Genomic DNA, 26321 nt, shown 5'->3' on the forward strand with positions numbered 1-26321 from the left:
AAGACAGGCAGGCTCTCACTGCAATTCGAACGGGAGGGCTCGACCAGCGCTTTGGAAGGGGGACTGGACCCGGCCCACGAACGGGGAGCCATCACTTAGTGCGAACGGGGGAGCCTGCAATTGTTTGTAAAAGTATACTGTATTGTAAAACTTATTGTAGCGGGTGTGAATACGGTGAGCCAAAAATGGTTTTGGAAGGTGGTTGGAGAGTGACAATGAATGGAGCGCAGCAGGTGAAGGAAATTAACGATTTAATTGTTAGGGCTTTGATTTGCCAAGGGTTTGAATTTGTTGTTGGGAAAGATCTTTTTGTGCAGCTGTGGTTGCTGCTCCGATACGAAAGGAATGACTTGAAAATTTATTTGCTGCTGTACCGGGCTGGGTGAGAACTGCTTTGAGATGTTTTTGGAACCAAAATCTCGTGGCTGGATGATTGGAGTTGTCTGCGAAGAGTGGATCGAGTGGGGATTTGAACATGGATTGTTTGTACTGCAGGTAGTTTAACAGAGAATGGTACGGTTGAATGGGAGTTGGCAAATTGAAAATGTAAACGAAGTGACATTTTTCAGTGCGATCAGTTTTACTTTGTTTAATGAAGAAAGATATAGTTTCGTTATCTACTATTTGTAAAATCTGAGAAGGGATTTTAGCGGATGATTTATGGGAAGATCAGCTGAAAATAATGAGGGACTGGGGTTGGGGTTGGAATTGGATCCGCTTCTGGCGCCAGCATCCTGAATTTCTGGAAAGAGAAACGGGAGAGAGAGTCATGATTTGATTTTGTGTGTCTGGAACGTGTTTGGCAGTTATTATAAACTGATTTACAAGCGGAGATCCAGATAAGGCATCTGGGGAGTGGCATTAATGCAGGTGAGCGAGAACAATCTTTGTTAATGCAGTGCACAGTTGTTTCGTTGTCGCAATGGACCATAATGCTTTTAGTTGACCACTCTTTCCCCCATAGGGAAGCTGCGACGACGATCGATAGAGCTCGAAAAGGACAGAGCAGGCTGAGGACTGAGGTGTGTCTATGAGCTGGGGCGGCCAGGAAGACGCAAACCAGCGTCCTTGGTAAAAATCCCCCGAAGCCGACCGAGGGGGCTGCGTCTGTGAACAGCTTAATATCGAGGGGGAGAGAGAGAGATGTAGTCGTCGTAGAAAAAGGTTAAGCCATTCCACTGGTTAAAGAAATTTATCCATAAACCTAGCTCGTTTTTGTACATTTGCAAGATAAAATTATTTGGTCTTTCAGCGCGGGAACGGATGAGGCGAGGGCGAGGTGGTGCGCGATGAAAGGGCGGCCTTGCAGAATTATGCGCATAGCATAGTTTAGGTGGCTGAGCTGCGAGAGGAGTACGCGTTTGGAACAATTTGGGCAGTCTATTGTCGCTGGACAGAAAGAGAAGAAAGAGGAGCATGAGTACTCAACCGGGAGATTTTCTGGCTGCATCCGCTGTGAGACCATTGCTCGCTGGACAGAAGAGAAAACATAAGTGCTCTACCGGGCAAGCTCTCGCTGCGTCCGCTGTGAGACCAATGATCGCTGGACAGAGAAGAGGAAACATAGATGCATGCTACGTCCGCTGTGAGACCGATGCTCGCTGGATGGAGAAAGAGGAAACCGATGCATGCTACATCCGCTGGGAGACCAATGCTCGCTGGATGGAGAAGGAGGAAACAAGTCAAGTCACTTACATTTATATAGCGCTTTTAACAGTATGGATTGTTTCAAAGCAGCTTTACAGTGACAATAGAAATTAGCGTAACAGTGAAGTTGTGAAGATCATTGGTCATTAACTTAGGGGCCGCTAACACGACACCGTTCTAACAGAAAACCCTTAACGAGAAACATATATGCTACGTCCGCTGGGAGACCAATGCTTGCTGGATGGAGAAAGAGGAAACCGATGCATGCTACGTCTGCTGGGAGACCAATGCTCACTGGAGGGAGAAAGAGGAAACCGATACATGCTACGTCTGCTGGGAGACCAATGCTCACTGAAGGGAGAAAGAAAACCCAGGTGGACAACCCGGAGGGGTTTTAATCAATGAAGTTTTAGTGTTTCTGGAACCAAAGCGTGTCACAGGTTTGTTGGAGTCGTCTATGAATAGGGGTTCAAGGATGGATTTAGCCTGAGAGCTTCTCCATTGAAGATATGCCAGAACGGACTGGTATGGTTGGATTGGCTATGAGAGGTTGTCTGGTGTCAGGGCGGGTGGACTGGAATCGTTGCATTCCTTTGATCAGGAGGGAGGTTTGTAAATTAACTTGTGGAAACAATTGGAAGCCGCTTAAGTAGCCTTTGATGGCTCTTACCGCTGTAGGTATGAATGAGGTTATTGAAAGGAGAGAAATATCAGGGAACCGCATGTTATATGCAAAGTGGGATCCTTTGAAACATCTCCATGCAGTCAGGATTGGATGGGTCTGGGGGAAACTGCTTGGAAGATGGTGTCGAGCGATGCGTTGAGTAGGGGTTTTAACAAGTGAGTTATGGGAATATTAATTCTGAATAGTAAGGTACTGGAGAGGAGACATCACTACTGAGGCAGTGGAGAAAATTTGCCAGAGAACAGAGCTCTTGAGGGAGTTTAGACAGAAACTGAGCTCCTGCGGGAGTGTGATGGGGCATTACTGCTGCGGCAGTGAAGGTAAGGTTAGCCAGAGAAACTGGACTCTTGATGGAGCAGAATGGACTGCTGACAGTGAAGAAGGTTAACCAGAGAAATGCCAGAGACGGAGCTCCTGTGGGAGCGGAGGAGATGACACTGCTGTGGCAGTGTGACAAGTGAGTGGGATCCTTCGGGAACTGTGGATATGGTGAGCTTGGAGGTTTAGAGGGCAGCCTTGCAGGATTATGCGCATCTGAAGTTTTAAGTGGCCAAGCAAAGATAGCAGTTTGCGTTTAGGACAGTTTAAAATGTCTGGGAAGGTGGGTGAGACCAGAAATATTCTGTGATTTCTCCTTGAGCGGTGCGGCATGGAAATGAACTGCATCCAAGTTAATGCCCAGAATTCAATGGATCTGGCTAGACCTATGGTTTATCCTGGGTGATTGAAATCCAAAACTCAGCGTAAACCGTGCAGCTGAGAGAACAATTGCTAAATTATTTTTTTTTTTTTGAATAAATACACGAGAAGCCTAAACATACATATATATATATATATATATATATATATATATATATATATATATATATATATATACACATTTATAACCTGCGTATATTCACCACTGACGCATCGATTTGATACTGGATGATCATCAAACAGCAAAGTACAATCTGATTTAGATTATCGTTTGTTCGTTTATCTGTTGCTGGTTCATTTATTTAGTGAAGTTCAAAGAGACTTACTTATGGTAAAAGACAAAGACCTTTTCATAGAATTTTGCAGCGAATTTTGCATTTTCTCTTCATTTCTATGGGTCACATACTTACAGTATATTACCTGCTGATTTTGTTTGTTCTGAATCAGATTTTGCCAATGGTGAAGCTGCATGTAATGTGCAAGCTGCTGTACGTGTGAGTTTAACCACAAGGAAGCAGCGCGTAATGAAAATAATTTGAATCGACACCATTTAAACGCGTATTCCCCCAATCGAAAATGAGTATCCAGATAGCATAACTGTGCTCGTGACTCAACGACAGGAGCGATGCGAAATTTAACCATGGAGCGGAGTACTCACGGAGTTGAGCCAGCGGGGGTTGAGAGTGTGGGCTGGCCGGCTGGGACTAAATCTGCGGCGCGGCTTATTGAGGGCCTGCGGCGGCGGCCTAATGCTGGAGGAAATGTTTGGAGAAATGCGCGGAAGGAGATCGCGGATGTTTCGCCCGTGGTGGCGAGGACCCGTTTGTTTGGCCTGACGCCTGCGAGATAACGCCAGAGGATTCTGGCAAAGATTCCTGAAGGACGAACGATTCTTCATCGGACGGGAGAGCTCGTTTCGGACATGGTAGGAAGGTAGGGTGCGGCCAAATGCTGATAAACTGTCAATAAACAGAGGTAGGTCTGCTGTGTATTTATACCTTGTCATTGAGTTGATTATTGATTGATCTCCACTTGTGCTAATTGGGTTATTTATCTGAACCTGCTCCTCCCGAACTTTGTTACATAAAACATCATTGAATTTTCTCATAATATACATTTGCACATCACCACATTTTCAATGATTCTCTAACAACTCGCTAAATTAATCAATCTCTCAAAATCCCTCCTTTCCATGAGCTACTCTGCTCTGATTGGTCAGACAGCTGGAAGTCCGATGATGAAACACTAGAAGAACTAGTTAATTAACCCGAACCTCCATCGCAAGGACGACTCGAGCAGGACGTTTCAGTGATACGCTACTCAGTTTGAGGTACATTATGAGATGTTGCAATTCCTCACCATCAGCATTAACAAGTGTATGTCCATCAACCGATTATTTTACTTGTACTCATTTATTTACAGAGTATGTTTCTAATATATTGCGGTGAACACGTGGAAACTGTATCAATAACAGTGCATTTATGCAATGTATACATTAGCCGAGCTCTAGCGTGAATGACTGATGTAACATATACAGTGGTAAAACAAATCTTGCTCTATGCTTAATCTTTCCTCAAAGTAGTGAGAACGACAGACAATCTGCATTAATAGACACAGTTTTATGTAATGGTGTCCCACAGCTGCTTAGCAGAAGTATTTGAGTAAGACATGAGATAACATGAGTTAGCCAGTTAGCAGGAGACCTACACAATGTAAAACTCAAAACTAATATGTTGAACACTGTCTTTCAAGTGCAAGCGGTTTGCGAATCCTGCATTGTACTGCATCGCCGTTATACTGTGGCTGCAGTCGCATCATCCAAGTGGATGCTACACACTGGTGGTGCTTGAGGAGAGACGCCGACATCATTGTAAAGCGCTTTGGGTGTACAATAGTACAAATGAAAGCGCTATATAAATGCCTCATTCTATTCTATTCTATTCTATTCTATTCTATTCTATTCTATTGAACTTCGATATTTGAGAAGCAGTCGGCAGTAAATTAAAGGTAACAGGAATAGTTTAGGATTATACTGCTGTAGTATCATGGTAAAGATTATTTTTAACCACAGATTCTTCACATGCTCGTCCTTGGGAAGTGAAAAAAAAAGTCTTTACTGTCACATTGTAGAGCACAGCGTTGTATCACATTGTAGAGCACTCCTCGACATGATGCTGTCCAGTGTCCACAGGAATCAGATGCCGGTTTGAGGTTTAAGTTTCCCTGGTGTCTGCGCGCCCAATAAGTGGGCGGGCTAATGTTACATCTTGACGTCACGATGAAAAACTCGTTTGAAAAACAATTAATTTCATTGACTCTCACTTTTGAAAGACAATAACTTTATATACGGTGCACTTTCAGATTTAAAACTTTGCAGGATGTTTTCATTCACTTAGAGCTACAGTATGTTACACACTACATGAAAGGTCATTTTCCAAGGGATAGGCCTATGTATCAAGGCATGTTGTTATGGGAAGAAGGAGGCGGGAACCGGCAGACATTCAAATATTTAAATAAATAAAAAAAACAATACAAAAACAAGTCACAGGTGTCGTTCATCATTAATCACGCACACCACTGGCCTCGCGCCGTTCTCTCACGTCCCTCGACCTCGTCCAGTTCCCCTTGCAGACTGGGGGGTACCGACGAGACTGCGTCTACTCCCCCCTCCCCCTCCCCGGGGGACAGATCACAGTGGCCGCGGCACCTGGGAGTATGGATGGACGAGGCGAGAGAAAAGGAGACGGAAGCATGCTCCTCCCCAGCATGGCGAATGGCAGCAGGCTCCAGCCCACGGCGAACGGCGGCGACTCCTCCGCTCCCTCACGGACGGCAGCCGCCCCTCCAGCCCCCAGGCAGCCGGCAGCGAGCTCGACTGTCCCCCCGGCAACTCCAGCGCGCCGCCTTGAGCGTCCATGGTGACGGAATCTGCCCACCATGCTCGATGGCACCACGGATTCCACAGCAGCGAGGGCTCTTTGATAACGCGTTCCTCCTTTATCCTGGGTTTCGGCACCAGTGTAGGAAGGTATGTTATTATGGGAAGAAGGAGGTGGGAACTGGCGGACAAAATATTTTAAATAAATAAATAAACCAATACAAAAATGAAAGTATTAGCCAGCAGCCCCTCGCGGACGACTGCTGGCCACATAAAACAGAAACAAAACATAACATAAAATCAGGCCTGTTCTCTCTCGATCTTCACAGTCGTCGCTCCTCCTCTCTGCTTCCGCTCCTCTGTGAGAGATACGAGACCGGCGCGTCTCACAGTCCGGTGCGTCTCACAGTCCGGTGCGTCTCACAGTTCATCATTAATCACGCACGCCACCGGCCTCGCGCCATTCTCTCACGTCCTACTTCAGGATTTAGCATTAAGCTTTGTATCAGTAGAAACCCTGTAGTATTTTCAAATTCTTCCCTCCCTCATATCCCCCTGAGACAAGAGATTTATGTATTTTTTATCTGTAAAAAATCCTCCGATGACTCAAAATGACTCTGGCGTCATCGGAGGCTTTTTAGGCTAGAAGCTAAAAACTACAGCCAGTAGAAGGCGCTAGATCCGCATGTTTTCAACCCGCCCATAGTGGGTGGGATCTCACTCACAGAATGTACAAACAGTGTCAGCCATCTTTTTTTGGAAGCTAAGCTAACAGGCTCTTGTTCTGTGGAGAAAGCTGAGTAATAGGGGTTACCAAACTCTTTTTCCCGGACATGTCCGGCCGTCGAGATCGTCCAAAATGTCCGGGATTCGGCTTTTGCTTTCTGCAGTCGCCATTCATTGTTTACATGCACACCTTTTGTTTCAACTGAATTCATTCTGATTGGTGAATCTGAATGTAGTGTTTACATGAACGCTAAACAAGTGATGGGTTATTGTGCGTTTTAACATTGCTAAGAAAATTCCCGCTCCTCCCTGAGAGATACGAGACCGGTGCGTCTCACAGGTGCCGCTCATCAGTAATCACGCCACCGGCCTCGCGCCGTTCTCCCGTGGTCGTCAGTCTCGTCCTGCTCGCCACATTAAACATAATGAATGGCGACTGTAGAACGCAAAAGCCGAATCCCGGACATTTTGGGTGGTCTTGAAATCCTGGGCAGACTCGTCACGGAGACTCACTAGTAGCCTAGCCTTGTTGTTTAGTAACTGCGCTCTTACTGATAGGCGTGGCCTCGTAGGGCAGTGAAGCAAGTGCATTCTGGGAGTTGTTGTCTTTCATCCACATGAGCCACAAATACATTTTCTGGCTTTTCTCAGTCTAGAAGGCTCCAAATTCAAAAATAAGTTCACATTTCTAATACATAAATGAATATATATATATATATACAGTATATACATTTATATTTGTTAAATATATACATGCATGTGTGTGTATTAATATACAAAATAATTATACACAGTACATACACATGTAAACATAAACTTTTATTTTGGATGCGATAAATCGTTGCACAGCACTGAAGACTAAGCGCAGACACACACACAAAAAGACGAAGGAGTTACACACTGTAGAGAGAGGAAAACAGTCAGTGCTAGTAGGTAATGTCAGAGAGGTGTTCTCACCTCAGTCGTGATGGAGGGAAGAGAGGGAGGTGTGTGTGAGACAGAGACGCTCATTTGTTCAGTCATCTCTCAAACGGCTAGTGTTTGACTTCCCGCCGGTAGGAGTGGGTAATTCAGCGGCACCGTGTGAGCTTGTTAGATCACCAAGGCCCACGGTGGTACCATTCTTTGCAGACCCTTGACAGCAAATATGTAGTAATGATATTGTCTCCAGCTGGGTAATAACACACAATTCAGGCGGCCACACACTGCACTGCAGAAATACAGGGGAGAGAAGAATTACGCTGAAGCACTAGAAGAAAATGACAGTAGAAATGTCTCCAGCCTCTGAAGTGGGGCATTGGAAAATGTTCTTCGGTAGAACTGGACCCTCAATAGCCGTTTTGTCTCTCAACAAAACAAACAAGCTGCTTGAATAAATGAATGTATAAATAATTGCAAGGACATGTGAATATATAGAGACAAAAAAATATTTATCGTGCTATTTAAAACATATTAAAACACAAAAAACTCGATATCGAAAATGGAGCTGTGTTGTTTCTGTTTTCACTCATGAAAGTGTGTATCTATATGACGAATGTTATTTCTCGTGCCATACGCCAAAAATATTTTTCGCGTGCATATGATACGCACTTTATGGCGTGTAATACGCACACACTCCCCACCCCTAATCCTAACCAAGGGTTTTCAGTCCGTAGCACGCAAAAAACATTTTTGGCGTATAAATGGCACGAGAAATAACATTCGTGGTATAGATCGCACTTTCATGAGATCGTGAACCCAAGTTCGTTTCCACCCCCTCATGTACCATCATGAGTAACTAACAGCTGCTGTTTACCACGGTAACTAGGTTGCAAGTCAGGCTGAGAAGATGCTCATTATTTTATTCATGTGTTTTTTGCTTTGGATGTAGCAGCAAGAGTGAAAGCAAGCTTAGTCAACGTGGAGTCATCTAAAGGTTAGAGGATATACGTTCATCTTCCCATGTTTTCCCAGGATAGCAGACACACATGTTCATGATTCATCACATACAGACACAAATACCCCCAAATTCAAGATAAGGGAGCAACAAATAATAATGATAAACTTTTATAATGACTTTTGCGACTAAAGTGAAATGTGAAAATGAATGATAAATGTTGATTGCAGCATTACATTCGCATCAGATTTCTTTTTACTCGTTTTTTTTGTTGCAGCGTTAAACATTTTCATCACACGTTTGACTTTCTGTTGAGCTTATGAATACAATAGCCAATCAGAAACATTTAGATTAGTCACCCCTGAAAACACAGTTTTGTTCAGTGTACGTGTATATGATGATTCTATTAATCAACATTCATAATTATTATTACAATATAAAGAGCAATAATCAACAATTATGATTGTATGTCATATTACTGTGGCCCTTCGTTGTTTTAGAATTGATATACTGTATGTAAGCTATTTAGTGTAATTGTTGTGTAAATAAATACATATATGCCATCATTGAGCAACATTAAAAATGTCTGTGTGAATAAACATAAATGCCATGCAGCTTCTGTTCCAGCTTTGCAGTGTAAAATGGCTTCTGTTGATGTTGATATAATTTTATTGGTAAAAGTCTATAGTATTCTGATTTAAATTTACCAAAGTATTTACCAAAAGACAACACAGATACATTGAATAATGTAATGATAAAAATGGCCCGAAATAAAAAAGGAAAAACCCCTGGAAATCAGTTCAAGCTTGAAATTATTCCCTTCATGGAAACATTGATTTCTGATCCTGCACAGGATAATTTAATATAATTATTTGTTTCCCAATACAATGTTAAATTATAAATATCACATGCCCCTGCCCTGACTAGCAATAGCAAGAAGCAAATCGTGATTTGGCCAGCGTCCAGTTTTATTCCGACATCCGTCACCAGAGGAAACAGAACTGTGCACGTCAATTCATTTCATGCTGCCTTTAATCCAGTCAGGCTGACATTGATTGATGACAATGACATTTACCCAGTAAAAGTGAACTCCACTCACCTCTTTGTCCCCCTACTGTAGTGTGAAATCGTGGCACATGATTGTTAATGAGTGTGAAGTAGTCAAGGGCTTGATATAATGCCTCAGGGGCCCCACTGGAACAGTCCATTAGCTCCCCGCTGGGCTCTGGCTCTCACACAGAGATCACTGGCCGGGGGAAGATGGTCCAGTGTCCCTTCATGGATGCCTTCAGGCTATGAACTGCACTTCTGTTGTCAATCACATAAGTCAGGGGACTGGGTTAAATCAGTGGTGTTGGTTAACTGTTTGCTTGTTAGTTTATAGTTAGGGAACTGCCTATATAGTGATATGATTAAACCGCTAACCCTATAAACTCATTTTCGGTACTTAATTTGTCTTGAACAGGGGATTATTCAATTATTCTTTTCTAAGTGATTAGATTCAGAAATTCTGAGATTTTCCCCTGGTGGGTGATAAAAGAAAGGATATTTGTGCACTGGAATATCATAGAGAATTGGAGGTGGGATCTTGTGACGTAAAGCAACCACCCAGAACACCTTTGTAATAATTACTTAGCAATTTCACAAGTTCGCTTAAAGGGGGGATTGATTATGATTTCACTTTTCTAACTGTAGTTAGTGTGTGATGTTGCTGTTTGATTATAAACAACAACATCTGCAAAGTTACAACGCTCAAAGTTCAAAGCAAAGGTAGATATTTTATTTTAAAGAAATTGTTTTTTAAGGACTACAACAAAGGGCAAGTAGGGACTACACAACATTCCTCCCAGGTCACTGACATCACTAACCCTAAAATTTACAAAAACCCTGCCCCTGGGAACACAATTTATAGATTATCATGACAGAATATACTAATCAGTGACTAGAAGATATTACACATCAGCAACATAAATTCATCAACTAACCATTCAGAAATGTCCTGTTGCTTCTAGCCTACATGTTGTCACTTCTTCTTGAGTCTCTCCATCATTCTCTGACTCCGGTTTGAACATAAAAGGCTAAAAGTCTGTGTGAGGTAAAAATACACGAGCTCTTGAAGCTCCACCCCCTGCGCCGTGAGCAGCAGCTCATTTGCATTTAAAGGAACAGACACAAAAACTGTACGTTTTTGCTCACCCTCAAAAAGTGACAACTTTAACCTGTTATATAAAAATATCTGTGGGGTATTTTGAGCTAAAACTTCACATACACACTCTGGGAACTTATTTACAACAGAGACTTATTTCACATCTTGTGAAAAGGGCATTATACCACCCCTTTAAACATAATCATAGGGCAAAAAGTATAGGAGAAAAGCGTAGGCCTAAGGTGTAGAAGAGGAGGAAGAGGAAGACGAGAAGGAAGAAGACGAGGAGGGATGCTTGAGCGACGTCATCTAAAAGAAAAGGTATTGTGATGCTGCTTATATATCCATAAGGATGTGATTAGATGAACAAGCTCCTCCTGAATTTCCATCATGAACTTCATGTATTAAAACACCTGGCATTGCACGGATAAGTGTTTTCTTCAGAAATGTTGTTTATTTACTTTAAATATAAGAAATATATATATTTTATTAGGTACTTATTTATATATATATATATATATATATATATATATATATATATATATATATATATATATAAAATAATTGTAATATATTGGACAAACAACAGAATTGAATATGAAATGGCATATAGAAGGAACGAATAATAGGTTTTCAGTTTGATTCAAGAATAATTTTTGATTGTGACACTGAAGACTGGAGTAATGATGCTAAAATCATCATAAATTAAATTGTATAATATATTAAAATAGAAAACATATATTTAAAATAGTAATACAATTTGCAATATTACTGTTTGTTTTTATCAAATTAATAGAGCCTTGGTGAGCATAAGAGACTTATTTTAAAAACATAAACACTTTTGAACTGCAATGTACTTGAACTAGAACAAAGAGGCGGTAAAATATTTTAGAGTGGAATACTTACAACTATGAAAGTATTCCATTATATATTTTTAAAATTCTATTTATTTCCATGAGTTTTCTTGGTCTGGAAATAACCATTTTAAAATTCACTATTATTTCCAGGTTTTCATGAGTCGGGAAACTAATCCAAATATTACAATATAATCTGATTAATTTAGTTTCAATGCAGCTAAAAACACACACACACACACACACACACACACACACACACACACACACACACACACACACACACACACACACACACACACACACACACACACACACACACACACACACACACACACACACACACACACACACACACACACACACACACACACACACACACACACACACACACACACACACACACACACACACACACACACACACACACGATATCCTAACACCTAATGGTTCCTACTTGCCTAAATAACCAATGATGTAAAATGGTAGTTTTTCTCTTCCTCTTAATAGTGTTGAGGTGTGACTCACTACTGCTGTTGTGAGAGAGCTGTCATCTGCTCGTGTGCCAGTCAGTGATGTTCCTGCATGTTAAAATACTGAATAAAACTTCACTTAGCATTATAAATCGATTCTTGACTGAAACAAACAATCCATTGTTCAAAAATTCACGTTTCAAGATCAATGCATATAATTGATGCATTGAGAAAACGAGTGAATCTTTACACCACTAGGATATGCGTAACTGTGTTCTTCCATGCGATGGCTGAACGAAGACCGAAACTGTTCCATTTATACCAAAGCTGGATACCAGTGACCTCAAAGATGGAGGGAATCCTCCCCCACTCCCACAGCGACACACACACACACACACACACACACACACACACACACACACACATTGTTCATGAGGGCTTGTGCATGGAGAGCTGTCCTCGGGCAGGAGAGAATACTTTAATCTGAATGCTTGATCAGAGCTCTCCTCACACACTGAATCTCTCTGTCACCCCGCTCAATGTCCTCATCTTGTGGCCGTGAACTCTGTCTCCCATCTAAGCACTAAGCGAGGGAATGGATGAGAGAAGAGATAGAGGCAGAAAGAAAAAAAGAGCTTCCTGCTCCTCTCCATTATTTCTAGCCTCCGATGGCAATATTTCATAATGTGAAAATAAATTAGAATGCGATGTAAAGCATAGCCTTGATACACCCTGATAGAGAGAAAAGCAGCAATTAAACTGGACTAATTCATCTTTTTTTCCTCTCTTCTTGTTCATGGGCTAGAGCTGCTTTATTGAAATGAGTCCCGCTTGCTGCATACAAGGCATACATTTCACATGATGACCTCTGATTCAATTCATGCAAGTAAGAGACGTAAATGTTCAGACTTAACTTCAGAAAGAACGAAGAATTGAAGCCTTTTCCTGACATTCGGAGCTCTTCAGCACTGAATCCAAGTCTTTGTTTTGTTTAGCTAGTGTTTGTTAAAATCAACTTGAAGCGGCACATTAAACATACAGTACAAACAACTGTTGAACCAGCATGCAATTCTACAATTCCCTCCACAAATCATCAAATCATTGTTAGGGAATACTTTGCCAATCCATTTCACGTCTTGGAGTTTCTACTGACCAGCCAATGAGTTAAATCAGGTGTGTTTAACTAGGAAGAGCTCAAAAACGTTAATTATTTTCTTGCGTTTTCAAAAACGCTAAATACACCTTCAAATTCGCATGCGTAAACACTCATAAAATCTCACTGAGATACAGACAGAACGAGACATAATCAGGTTATCACACAATTATTCTGGCAGGATCATTTTATTTAGTTATATTTAATTAGTTGTATTATATTATCTCAGCATTCACTTGCACTGTAAAAAAAAATTACATCCCCAAGTCAAAATTTTCTAGTGACTGGTCACATCTACATTTTTCAATTAGTCTGACTTATTATTTCTCATTGAGCCAATGTTAACAGACTATTGCAACAAATAATTCAATTTATTTTACAGAATTTCACTTGGGCCAATTTAAAAATGTAGATGTGACCAGTGAATATTTTGACTTGGAGAGGTTACATTTTTTTTTGCAGTGTATGCGTCCAGGTCGCACTCACTCATCATTATAACGCAACGGTTTTTCAGAACAGCAAATACAAGTGAATTTTCTGTCAAAATGTGTGCGAAGTAACAACTTTGTGAAAGTGAATAACACATTACAGGCACAATACCGGTATAAACATGGATATGGGTTCAATATGCGTCACATGACTAAACTTACGTCATTGGTTTTAGATACCTCTGTTTTGACAGTCCACTATACAACGCAAAAAACAGCGTTTTCAAAAAGCTTTGCTTACATTAATATAAATGCTGTCTCAGTGTGGACGGAAGGACAAAACGGAGAGAAAAGATGCGTTATCAGACGAAAACGTATTTGTGTGGACAAGGAACAGAGTTGGGAAACACTGGCTTAGAAGGACACACGCTACACTAAAACTACAGAACCCATCATGCCTTCACATACTTCAACCACATGGAAGAGGAAGGGGTTTTCAATAGTATCAAATTCAAAAATTATCAAATATTCAATATGATCAAATATTCAATAGTATCAGATATGATGCAAATTCAATCATTATTCAAAATAAGAAGTCAAGTCATCTTCATTTATATAGCGTTTTTAACAATGTAGATTGTTTCAAAGCAGCTTTACAGGATAATTTAAGGTAACAGAGATTGTTTTGGCTTTATAGCGGTTCTTGAATAAAGATATTTTCCAGCTAAAGTTAGTTTCGATTGATTCACTTCCGTCGTAACGATCATTAGTTATTCAATTAGAGACCGCTAAGACGACACCGTTCTCTCTACACAGACTTTAAACGCGAACCTGTGAGAAACGCTGATGGCGCTCACGTGCGCATTAAGAATCAATTATAGTTATGCGCGTTTGAATATATGTGCGCAGGTTTGTAATTCCCTACAAACCAAGCCTTAAACTACTTGTCTGGCCTTGAACATTTTTTGACAGAATTTGATCACTTCGGAGTAGATACGCGAAACCGAAATTATCCCGACAATGCTTTATCTGTAGAGTGGTAAAGGGATCCTCCATAGGGAGAGGCTAGTTGGCACTTCAGCACTGCGTTGTCATCGGGTCCAGGCGAAGGTCCTTCGTCAGATCAGGATGGCTTTTTGGTGTGTGTCTTTTCAAAGTTTTCGCCATACGAAGACTGCGCTGGAGAAGTAAAATAGAAATCAACTCTTCCTGAATCTTTCTTTGTGTCTGTCTCTCTGAAGCAGGACTGCCATTGTATTATTCTTCTACTGTAGTCACAAACTGCTATGTGCCCGAAGCCAAATACCTTATTCGGAAAGGCACAGATAATGACTTCAAAAACCCTTCCCAGGAGCTCCAGAGTTTGTCTAATAAAAAGCTCCTCATGAAATTCAATCTTCTGCTGAAAGAGGCAATAGAAGAATTTGCTTCGATTCAGAAACAGCAAAGGCTGCTATTTTCTAGCAAAGAAAATCCCAAGAAAGAAGGCAGGATGCACCCTATTGGGGATCTGAGAAGCTTGGATTTCACTAATGTTGAAGCTAAAACAACAATTCAGCTCTGAAGGTGAATTCAGTTTGGTGGATAGATCTGAAGGATGTATATTTTTATATTCGGATTGTAAAAAACATAATATATCAGAGGTTTGTTTTTGGGTGCAAGGCAAGTTCAGAGATATTTCAATATGGTTTTAATCGACCACTGTCACCAATACCAATGTTTGCAGGACTGGCCCCTCTGAGGCTACAGGGCGTTTTGAATGATCTTGACACATGGTTGGTGATAACACACTCAGAGCAGCGGACTAAACAACACTGAGATATTGTTCTCAGCCATCTAATGGATTCCGGTCTGAGATTTAACCTAAAGCTTTTTGTTGCTGAGACGAGACACTGTTTCTACGGACGGAGCTGAACTGCTGATGCAGGAACTTTAGTCTCAATCTCAGGTTCAGTCATTCTGCCACTGTGTTCAAAGTAGGGCACAGTCTCACTGTATAGGAATAGTATTTGCTGAAAATGTTCTGGTCATTTTCAATGATTTTGGGGGCAGACTTCTTTTTAAGAGATGAGTAGAGACGTGGGGAATGGAGGTGTAATCTCAAATGGTCCAAACGATTTGGGAAAAATAGCTGTAGATGTTACTGAACTGTTGGCTGGTAAATGTAATTCTGTGCTCTCGTGAGGCCTACAGTTCTACCAGAAAGACTCGGGAGAGAAAATATAGTGACAATTATCCATTTATTAACAACCCAGCAAGCAATAAAGTTCTTTGGCGTAGGCCCCGTCCGTAGCTCGCAATCTGAGGGTCCGGACTCTGCATATCCTGCCTGAAGATCAAGGCAGGGGCGCAGCCGACCCCCTGTGAGGTATGGAAGGGACCATCCTGGTGGTGGTGGGGAGGATGGAGGGAAGGATTCCACTTGGAGGTGGAGGGGAGGATGGTGGTGAATTGGCGCGTCAGCATCTGCGAACTCAGACAAGAGTAAGTGACCAATCTTTTATACCACGAGTATTGGAATGTGATTGGATAGATAGATAAAGGTAAAGTGACGTAACAATTAAGTCTTCCCGGCAGAACTTTATGCTAAGCATCCATTTCTACCAGAAAGACTCGGGAGAGAAAATATAGTGACAATTATCCATTTATTAACAACCCAGCAAGCAATAAAGTTCTTTGGCGTAGGCCCCGTCCGTAGCTCGCAATCTGAGGGTCCGGACTCTGCATATCCTGCCTGAAGATCAAGGCAGGGGCGCAGCCGACCCCCAGAAATTTAGGTGGAATAATGCTTCCACCAGGACGGAGCCTACCCCCCAAAACGATAAATAAAATTGACCCACCATTCTGTGTCCTGGAGTTCCTAGAAAGTAGAAGAACAAGAGTTAGCATGGTAAGTGTGGACATAGAACGCCATAAGCTGGAAGCTACATTATAGAAGGCCATTTCGTAATTAAACGGAACCTGAGGATAACATGTAGAGTGTAGTAGACGAGGCCGCAGGGCCACACGGCCTTTAAGACAATGGGACGAAGACGGTCTGATAGACCACAGAGACATACACGGTCTGTTAGACCGCAGAGACAAGGCCGCCGGGCCACACGGTCTGTTAGACCACAAAGACAAACATGGTCTGCTAGACCATAGAGACAAGGCCGCCGGGCCACACGGCCTTAAAGACCACAGAGACAAGGCCGCCGGGCCACACGGCCTTTTAGACCACAGAGACGGTCTGTTAGACCACAAAGACAAACACGGCCTGCTAGACCATAGACAAGGCCGCCGGGCCACACGGCCTTAAAGACCACAGAGACAAGGCCGCCGGGCCACACGGCCTTTTAGACCACAGAGACGGTCTGTTAGACCACAAAGACAAACACGGCCTGCTAGACCATAGACAAGGCCGCCGGGCCACACGGCCTTAAAGACCACAGAGACAAGGCCGCCGGGCCACACGGCCTTTTAGACCACAGAGACGGTCTGTTAGACCACAAAGACAAACACGGCCTGCTAGACCATAGACAAGGCCGCCGGGCCACACGGCCTTAAAGACCACAGAGACAAGGCCGCCGGGCCACACGGCCTTTTAGACCACAGAGACGGTCTGTTAGACCACAAAGACAAACACGGCCTGCTAGACCATAGACAAGGCCGCCGGGCCACACGGCCTTAAAGACCACAGAGACAAGGCCGCCGGGCCACACGGCCTTTTAGACCACAGAGACGGTCTGTTAGACCACAACGACAAACACGGCCTGCTAGACCATAGACAAGGCCGCCGGGCCACACGGCCTTAAAGACCACAGAGACAAGGCCGCCGGGCCACACGGCCTTAAAGACCACAGAGACAAGGCCGCCGGGCCACACAGTCTGTTAGACTACGGAACAAACACTTTTTTTTTTTTTTTTTTTTTATAACCACCACCACCAGTAGTTGCATAGGGATTTACCTGGACCATTTACTGGAGAGCTTGCTGAGCTTCAAGGATGATTCTTGAATCAGGTCTTATATGACTCGAATGAGGAGGAAGACCATCTGCCTAGGACTTGATGGCTGCAGTAGAGATGCCGCGTTCGGCTGCTGTAGTGGCTGCCCCGATCCTGAAGGAATGTCCGGTATACTGGGAGGGAGATAGGCTGCAGCTTTTGAGGACAGCAACTAAATGAGCCCTGAACCAGGCTTTAGATAGAGGTGCTTCGTTAGGTTGGAAAATAGGGGGGGGAAGATCTGAGAATCTTGGGCAGATTTTTTTTTTTTTTGAATTTAATCAGAGGAGAAGGAACAGAATTTATTGCTAATTTTTGAAATTGTTAATGTGATAACATAACTTGAATCATTCTAGAGTACATTCTGCAAAGTTACAATACTCAAGGTCAACCATGGAAGATTTTCATTTAACAAGATTGCTTTAAGGACTACGACGAACGCTGAGAGGGACTGAGCGGCATTCCTCTCGGGTTAGTGGCATCACAAACCCTAAAATACATGAGACCAGCCCCCGGAATATGATTTACAGAATGAGCTGATCAATGAAGATAACTACAATAAGCTGCATAATCATGAAATAACCATCCTGAAGTGAGGTCTACATGTTTACACTTCTTGGGTCTCTCCGTCTTTGACTGACTCTGATTTGAACAAGCTAAAAGTTTTGAAATTTGTCTGTGAGGGGTAAGCGAAGCTGTAGTACGAGCGGTTGAAACTCCGCCCCTGTGCCGGGAGCAGCAGCCTGACTGCATCCGAGGGATAGACAAAAACTATGCACTTCACTCACCCTCAAATGACAATTACGGCATCCTATACGAAAATAACTGTGGGGTTTTCCGAGCCAAACCCCTCGCACACGCCCTGGGGACACCGGAGACCTACCACCACATAGATTTCGTAATTGTAGACGAGGAAGGAACACCCAGCCGTGATCAGGATGGGAAATAAGAGGAATCTGAAAAGAGAAACGAAACATTATAACAAATACGGAGTTAAAGTATTGAGCTTTTACGGTGTTGGGAGTCACGCCTTCAGTGAAATATGGTCTAGCTGGATTGACTTAATTTACATGATCTCTGTTAGGGGAGGGCAGGGTGATGGATCCGGGTTGCTGAAGGCGAAGCCGTCTGAAGCCTGAAGACTAAAGCTTGAAAGCACGAATATGGCATTGGAGTGGCCATGAATGAGCGCGACCTTAATCATGAAATTAGAGACTACTGATTGCCAGATAAACGTTCAGAGATAGAATGACCGCCTGACGAGAAGATCTGCCTTAATGACGCAACAGAGCTTTAGCACATACAAGTTTTACCGCCACTTCGACCCAAAGGATGTTAGCAGCCGCTATAGGATAATTATGTGAAGCGTGGATGAACGAAGCCTGAGTAGGCTTGGTAATATGTCTGACCTTTGCTGTTCCAAATGCCCAAATCTGAGATTGGACATGCACCCTTCGTCTAGCTGAACGGGTCGCTTAATTAGCCACTGAGTGGGCCAGCGTTAACAGACAAGTTAGATGCCCGGCTTAGAATGGAGATACTCATAGTGAATTTTCGATGACCGAGCAGTATACAATACAATTATTATTATTATTATTTTTTTTTTTTTTTTTTTTATTTTTTATTTTTTTAATCACTAAATCTTAATCTTGTTCATCTTAGTACGATACTTACCTGAAGTAAGGTAGCGGTATACAGATTAGATACTACCTCAATACACTTGATATTATGTTGTTGACTTGAGCGTAGAATCAATTTCTCAGCTGCGCAGCATATACCTGACATTACTCTTGAGTTGCTCTTGTAGGAATTAAGTTTTATACACGTCCGGGAGATGCTGGCCATGACAACCAAGTGAGTCCCTTGGATAGGAAAGAAATACATTAACATTTAAATCATGCAGAAGAGTAAAACATAATGTCACTTGAGTCTCTTGACTGTGATTTGTTCTGGTGATTGGTTTGATAAAATAGTCTAACATATAGCTGTTAGTTATACGGTGTTAAGCATGTTGACCTTGACCTGAGCATCCTAAGAATGGCTTCTCTGTAAATTCGTATCAATTACATAAATATTTCTATGACACATGCTATCAGTGAATTAGTCACCAGAAAAACTTGTTACAACGATTGTACCATATTTCTGTTATTGTAGAACTTAATTTTTGGTATTAAAAGATTTTAATTTGAAAAAAAAATAGTATACACTTTTTTTTTTTTTTTTGCACTTGTAAATGTATAATATACTGTCTTTGTATAATATACTCCTACTATGTACACATACCTAAATAGCCATATTACTACTGCATATGCATAAATATAAGACCAACTGTTCTCTTAAGCTCAGCTTAATATATATGGTCATATACATTGTCATATATTAACATGTAAAAATAAAAATAGCCGGACATCTCTGTAAATGAGACCCACCGGTGCACACAATCCAACAAAGAACTGAGCCTACTTCCTAAACAAGACATTACAAGCATGTTCAAAACTTACTGTACGAAACGATTCAGACTAGAGGTCACTCCAGACATGGAAAGACAAAGCTTTTTCATATGCACAAATGATGAATTAAGAGAATACATGCGAGTTGAATTAGGTAGGCTACTGCTCCTTTAAGTGGAACGCACTCTCTGGTGAGTGGGCAGACGGTATGAGAGCGCGAGCTGTGAATATGGCATAATGTAACCCAGTTAATATTTTTGTTACTCTTATGCTGGATTATTTCTATCCAGTAACGCAGTTGTCGTGAAGTATTTGCTAACTGTGTGCATGGGATCGACGACGATGCTGAAAATACATTAACACTGCGCTGCCTGTCTTGCTTACGCATGCTACAACCATTCAGCGAGCTATCCGGCCCTACTGAAAAGCGTTACGGTATGTTGCGTTGAAGACTGCAATCTATATCTGCAGTTAAGAAAACTGCCACGTCACCACAGTCGCGAATGAACTCTACCGCTGGTGAAGGAAGCAGCAGAAAAGCCAAATTAATATACTTACCTGAATGAAGTTTGAATGTTTGATCATACGAGAGTACATGTTAACGTGGCTGCTGGAAGCGCAAACGTGAGAACTGTCTTGAAAGCATTGAAAGTGAAATTTGAACTTGAACTGAAAACCATGTTAGAAGATCGTCTGTCATGAGATTATTTAAAAGGTTTCCTACACGCGCTGGTTTCCTACACGCGCTGGTTTCCTACACGCGCTGGTTTCCTACACGCGCTGGTTTCCTACACGCGCTGGTTTCCTACACGCGCTGGTTTCCTACACTCGCTGGTTTCCTACGCGCGTGTCTCGCGCGCCGTCAGAGTTGGTAAAATCAACAATAAGATTTTGTGTTGAAATGATTGGAATCGAGACGCAGGTGAGGAATTGGCGCGTCAGCATCTGCGAACTCAGACAAGAGTAAGTGACCAATCTTTTATACCACGAGTATTGGAATGTGATTGGATAGATAGATAAAGGTAAAGTGACGTAACAATTAAGTCTTCCCGGCAGAACTTTATGCTAAGCATCCATATCATCGCAAATGGGCGTTAGGGCCAATTTTATGAGGAGCATGGCTTCCTTCTGGACTGTGGCTAAATGTGCATTTGACAGTCCTTTGGTAAGTGTCTGTATGATGGAGGGCTTTTGTTAAGTTTTACAATCTGAATGAACTTAAATGTCTGCTTCTCAGGTTTTATCTCTTTGATCAGAGTTACTTATGTGTGTGCATATCATCTTGGTGGACCACCATCTTTCTTCTAGATGCTTCTTACATAGGCTAATAAAGGTGGAAGCTGTTCTTTAATATGCCTTGCTAGAACATATGAAAGACCACGCCTCAGTAACATACAGTATGTGACCCTGTTCCCTGAGAAGGTGATGGATGCTCCTTCACTGCTAAAAATCAGATGCCATATAAGTGTTTATCATGATGACACTCAACTTTGGCTAATAACGGAATGCTTCCTACATTTTCTGTAAATCTGATTTAAAACAATAAAGTGCTATACAAATAAAGTTAATAAAACCCCCTGTTATAATTGTAAAGTATTATGGATAAGCGTTTTGTCAAATTGCAGGGTTTATTGCAACCGGCCCAAAATGGCAGAACTGTACATCAACACTAAACACATTAAAGTGTACTTGTATGATCTGGGTTGATTGATAACTTGGAACAAAAAAAATTAATAAAAGGGAAGTTTGATTGATTATAATATTGTTTGAGCAATTCATTACCATTATGTACTTCACTTAAATTTTTATAATCACATAATAATCATTGCTGGTGCCTAAACACACGTGCATGTTCATGTTAAGAATGTGACAGCCCCCTCTGAGTTATTTTCTTCGAAATATTAAAAATTAGATAGTTAATCTAACATTGAAGAAAAACACTATAAAGTACTTCAAGAGACCTTACTGAACTCCCTTATAAGCCTCTGTGAATAGATAACCACCATACATCATATTAAAGTCCCCCTGTAGTCAATCATTTTATCCCTTAAAACTCATCTTTGATCACCAAAATTAACTTTTTTCCTTGAAAACAAATTTCTTCATGCCTTAAAATAGCTTGAATGTAACTCTATACCCTTGCCTCATTTAGTATACGCGGTTATATGAAAATGTAAATTAGCCCCGCCTCCACTTACTCACAGCAGCTCAGAGATCCCATGATTTACTCACCCTAAAGCCATCCTAGGTGAATATGACCTTCTTTCAGATGAATACAATCAGAGTTATATAAAAAAAGGTCCTGTTTTGAAAATTTGAAGCCCAAAAAAGTGCATCCATCCATTATAAAAGTAATAATGACTTAATAAAGTAATAAAGCCTTTTGAAGTGAAGCCATGCGTTTGTGTAAGGAAAATACCCATATTTAAAATTTCATAAACTATAATCACTAGCTTCCGACAGACGGCCAAGATTTTGAGACAAAGAAAATCTGTCGGAACTTGAATAATTACACAGCAGAAATCACTGATCACAGATCAGGCATTAAAATGAATTACTTCCATGTTTGTGGCATTACTGACGGATCCATGTAGTAAAAGTATTTTTGCAAAGCCTGCACCGAAATTCTGACTGAATTACCAAATAATCCACAGTGAAATGTACTGAATAAAAACAAATAATGTGCTGCTGAGACTTTCACATAGTTGAAAAAAACAAACAGTTTCCTAGCATTAGGATCCATGGAAGGTAATGTTATTGGTCCTGTGTCAATCTTTTCTCATTCTCACGTCACTATTCACTAATGTGCCAGTGGGCCTCTGCAGCTGGCTTCTGCAAACTACTTTTATGATTTAGAAGTGGAGGCTTACCCTAAAGGGTTAGTTCACCCAAAAATGAAAATTCTGTCAATAATTACTCACCCTCATTTCAACCCTTTAAGACTTTCGTTCATATTCGGAACACAAATTAAGATATTTTGATGAAATCTGAGAACTGGACCCCTCCTCCATAGGCTTCTATCGGATCGAAACTTGCCGGCCCATAACATTTGTAAAGATAATTAATATCCCGTCCCCACTGATCCCGTTCAGTTCGAAGTCTTCGGTGATTCCGCTGGTTCCACCCAGTTCAGAGTCTCCTGTGTCACCAGAGTTTCCACCCAGTCACCTCCTCCTCTTCAAAAGTCAGCCAGACCGTCAGACCTATCTTCGCTGGTTCCCTTCAGCCCCTTGTCTTCTCCTCTAACACCACTTTATTGTGTGGATCTGCTTTGGGTCTTCCAGTCTCCAGCTCGGCTTAAGAACGAGGATCCCCCGGCTTTGCCTACAGCCGCTGATCCCGTCACTCCACCTCGACTCCGACTTTGCTCCTGCCTCCCTTGGCTCCACCCGATACCATCGTCTTTGTGGCTCCACCATGCTCCCTTGTCCCTCTGGCTCCACCTTGGTCAGACATCGCCCTGCCTGCACCACAGACTTACAAGCCGTCTGCTCAGTCTCTCCACCCCTTCGGCTCTGTCTTCCCTCTGGCTCCACCTCGGCCTTCTGTCCCACCGGGTCCGCCTCGGTCCTCAGGGACCCTGGCTCCACCTCAAATGCTCGTCGCTGCGGCTCTGCCTTGGCCACCAGGACCATCTGTCTCACCCGTTCCCATCTGTTCTCTGTCTGCACGTTGGGCTCCATCTGCGTCAGCCGTCCCCCGGCGTCGTCAGCCAATCTCCTCCATGGCTCCTCCCTCAGCCGTCCCCCGGCGTCGTCAGCCAATCTCCTCCATGGCTCCTCCCTCTATAGTGTCCCTCTATAGAGAAGCCTATTGTCCTGGCTTCTCTCGGGGTACCCGTCTGGCTCCTCCCACATCATCGCCGCCCTGGTCCTCCCTCTGTCATCTCACCTGGTGTCCAGCCTTCCGTCTGCTCCACGTCCTCCTCCAGGGACACACCTTTCGGGAGGGGGGTGTAATATCACGTGAAGTTCTGTTCCTGTTTTGCCTGTGTTCCTTTTGCTAGTTTGTTTTCATGGTTATTCATTGAGTTCACACATGTTCAACATTTTCATTGATCACCCCGTCTATTTAAGCCCTTTGTTTCCTCAGTTTCTTTGTCCTGTATTTTTTTCTTTTTTAAGTTTTGAAGTGGTTGTATCTCCTGAGTGTTCTGTTTAGAGTTATTAAACACTATTCTGATTTCCATTCCTTCGTCATGCGCATTCTCTCCAGCCACTTACATTACATATAGAGTTGGGAATATATACAGTGGATTCAGAAAGCTCTATTAAATAATGGAAATAAAAAACTGTCATATCACATGGCATAAGTATTCAGATCCTTAACTCAGTACTTAGTTTATGCATCTTTGGCAGCAATTACAGACTCAAGTCTTTTTGGATATGATGCGACAAGCTTTGCACTCCTGGATTTGGGGATTTTCTGTCATTTTTCTCTGCAGATCCTCTCAAGCTCTGTCAGGTTGGATGGGGACTGTCGGTTGACAGACATTTTCAGGTCTCTCCAGACATGTTTGATTGGGTTTAAGTCCGGACTCTGGCTGGGACATTCACAGAGTTGTCCCTAACCACTCTCGCATTGTCTTGGTTGTGTGCTTAGGGTGATTTTCCTGTTTGAAGGTGAACCTTCTGCCCAGTCTGATGTCCTGAGCACTCTGCACCAGGTTTTCATTAAGTATATCTCTGTATTTTGTTGCATTCACCTTTCCTTCAACACTGACCATTCCCACAGTTCTTGCTGCTGAAAAATACAGCATAATGCATGCTTTACCATTGGGATAGCACTGTGCAAGTGATGAGCCGTGCCTGGTTTCCTCCAGAAGTCCTTTAGGTGCTTTCATGTGTCATCCACTAATGAAAGGCTTCTGGTCACTCTGCCATAAAGCTCAGATTGGTGAAGGATTGCAGTGATGGTTGTCCTTCTGCAAAATTCTCCAATCTCCACATATGATCTCTGTAGCTCAACCAGAGTGTCACCTCTTTTACCAAGGCCCTTCTCACTTTTCTCAGTTTGGCCAGTTCTTTGAAGAGTTCCAAACTTCTTCCATTTAAGAATTATGGAGGCCACTGTGTTCTTGGGAAGTTCAACGCAGATTTTATTTGTAGGCTTCCCCAGATCCTGCACTCTAAGTCTGTAAAAAAGTAAATATGAAGGATTATATCGTTTTCAGCACTGATTTTTAACAGGTGTTACACTTGCATTTTTAATTCCGTATTGCATTGTGTGATGTTTTAATTTTAAATGTCTGTCAATTGACATATATTGTCCTGGCATAAAATGAGCAGTACCTTTTCTGTTTTTTTTTTGCTAAATATTTCCCCCCGCTTATACTACGGTTACAACATGAGACATTGTTCAGATGTTTTATTTAAATACATTTGTCAGGTTTTTGTCAACAGCAAAAACTGTTTTCAACACCATTGATGATAATAAAAATAATACTAAATGTATCTTGAGCAGCAAATCATCATATTACAATTATTTCAAAGGATCATGTGACACTAAAGGATTGAGTAATGATGCTGAGAATTCAGCATTACATCAGGAATAGATTCTATTTTTAATATTGATATTAATAATATAAATTGTAATAATATTTCACAATATTACTGTTTTTACTGTATTTGGGATTAAATGAATGCAGCCTTGGTAAGCATAAGAAAAAAAAACACAAGTTTCCAAACTTTTGACATGTACTGTATAATTTGCTGAATGTTGACTAAGTAAATACTTTATAATCTGGAATTTTAAATTGTATGTCAGGACATGGCGCGCCTTTTCTTGTAATTTTCACCCCCTATATCATTTTAAGCCCATATATCATAACATGCGCAGTGTTTAACAGTGTAACACACACAATAAAACATCAGTCAGTCTGCTGCGCCCATGTGCAGGCAAATGGACAGTGGCTGGTGCTATGAGCTGGAGGTCTGAAGGATTGTTTTGTTATCTCAGAGTGAGGAAACTTCTCCATTGCTCCCCTCCTGAGAGCGGCAGTGACCACGCTGCAGAGAGAGCGCACTGCAGGTGGGGAAAAAAGCAATTTCATGGTTCATTCAGCCTGTAATGTGTGGCTGTAATCTTCGGATAGAGCCTGGCTTTTTGTTTAAGTTTCTCAGAGGACCGAGCTCAGCCCTGCCCAATTAATCATTCTGCTAAAGTGAACAGCGATGGTGGGGGAAATGAATGTGAGCTTGTGTATGTGCAAATATGGATGTATAGAAATAACATGTTGCTTGTGTAATGTTACATCTAAATTTGTTCCACATGCATGTACGACTTCAATAACACAAGCTCACTGAAACACGTTTGCATGCGA

At 42.0% G+C, this 26321-nt stretch overlaps 2 long non-coding RNA genes across 2 annotated transcripts in view; both read right to left on the reverse strand.

The window, feature by feature from the left end:
- Positions 1–15786: 15786 nt before the first annotated feature.
- LOC307009479 lies at positions 15787–21412 on the reverse strand. Its single transcript, XR_013800048.1, has 2 exons — positions 16792–21412; positions 15787–16668 (listed from the first exon to the last, which is right to left on the reverse strand). It is a non-coding gene; the product is annotated as an uncharacterized lncRNA (long non-coding RNA).
- A 2391-nt stretch (positions 21413–23803) lies between these two features.
- The window catches only part of LOC307009105, a 112551-nt gene continuing 110033 nt past the window's right edge, over positions 23804–26321 (reverse strand). Inside the window, exon 5 of the long non-coding RNA XR_013799956.1 lies at positions 23804–25133. This is a non-coding gene — a long non-coding RNA (uncharacterized lncRNA). The remainder of the gene's footprint in view (positions 25134–26321) is intronic.

Source organism: Phoxinus phoxinus (genome assembly GCF_949152265.1).
Source record: "Phoxinus phoxinus genome assembly, chromosome: 13".
Classification (NCBI taxonomy): Eukaryota; Metazoa; Chordata; class Actinopteri; order Cypriniformes; family Leuciscidae; genus Phoxinus; species Phoxinus phoxinus.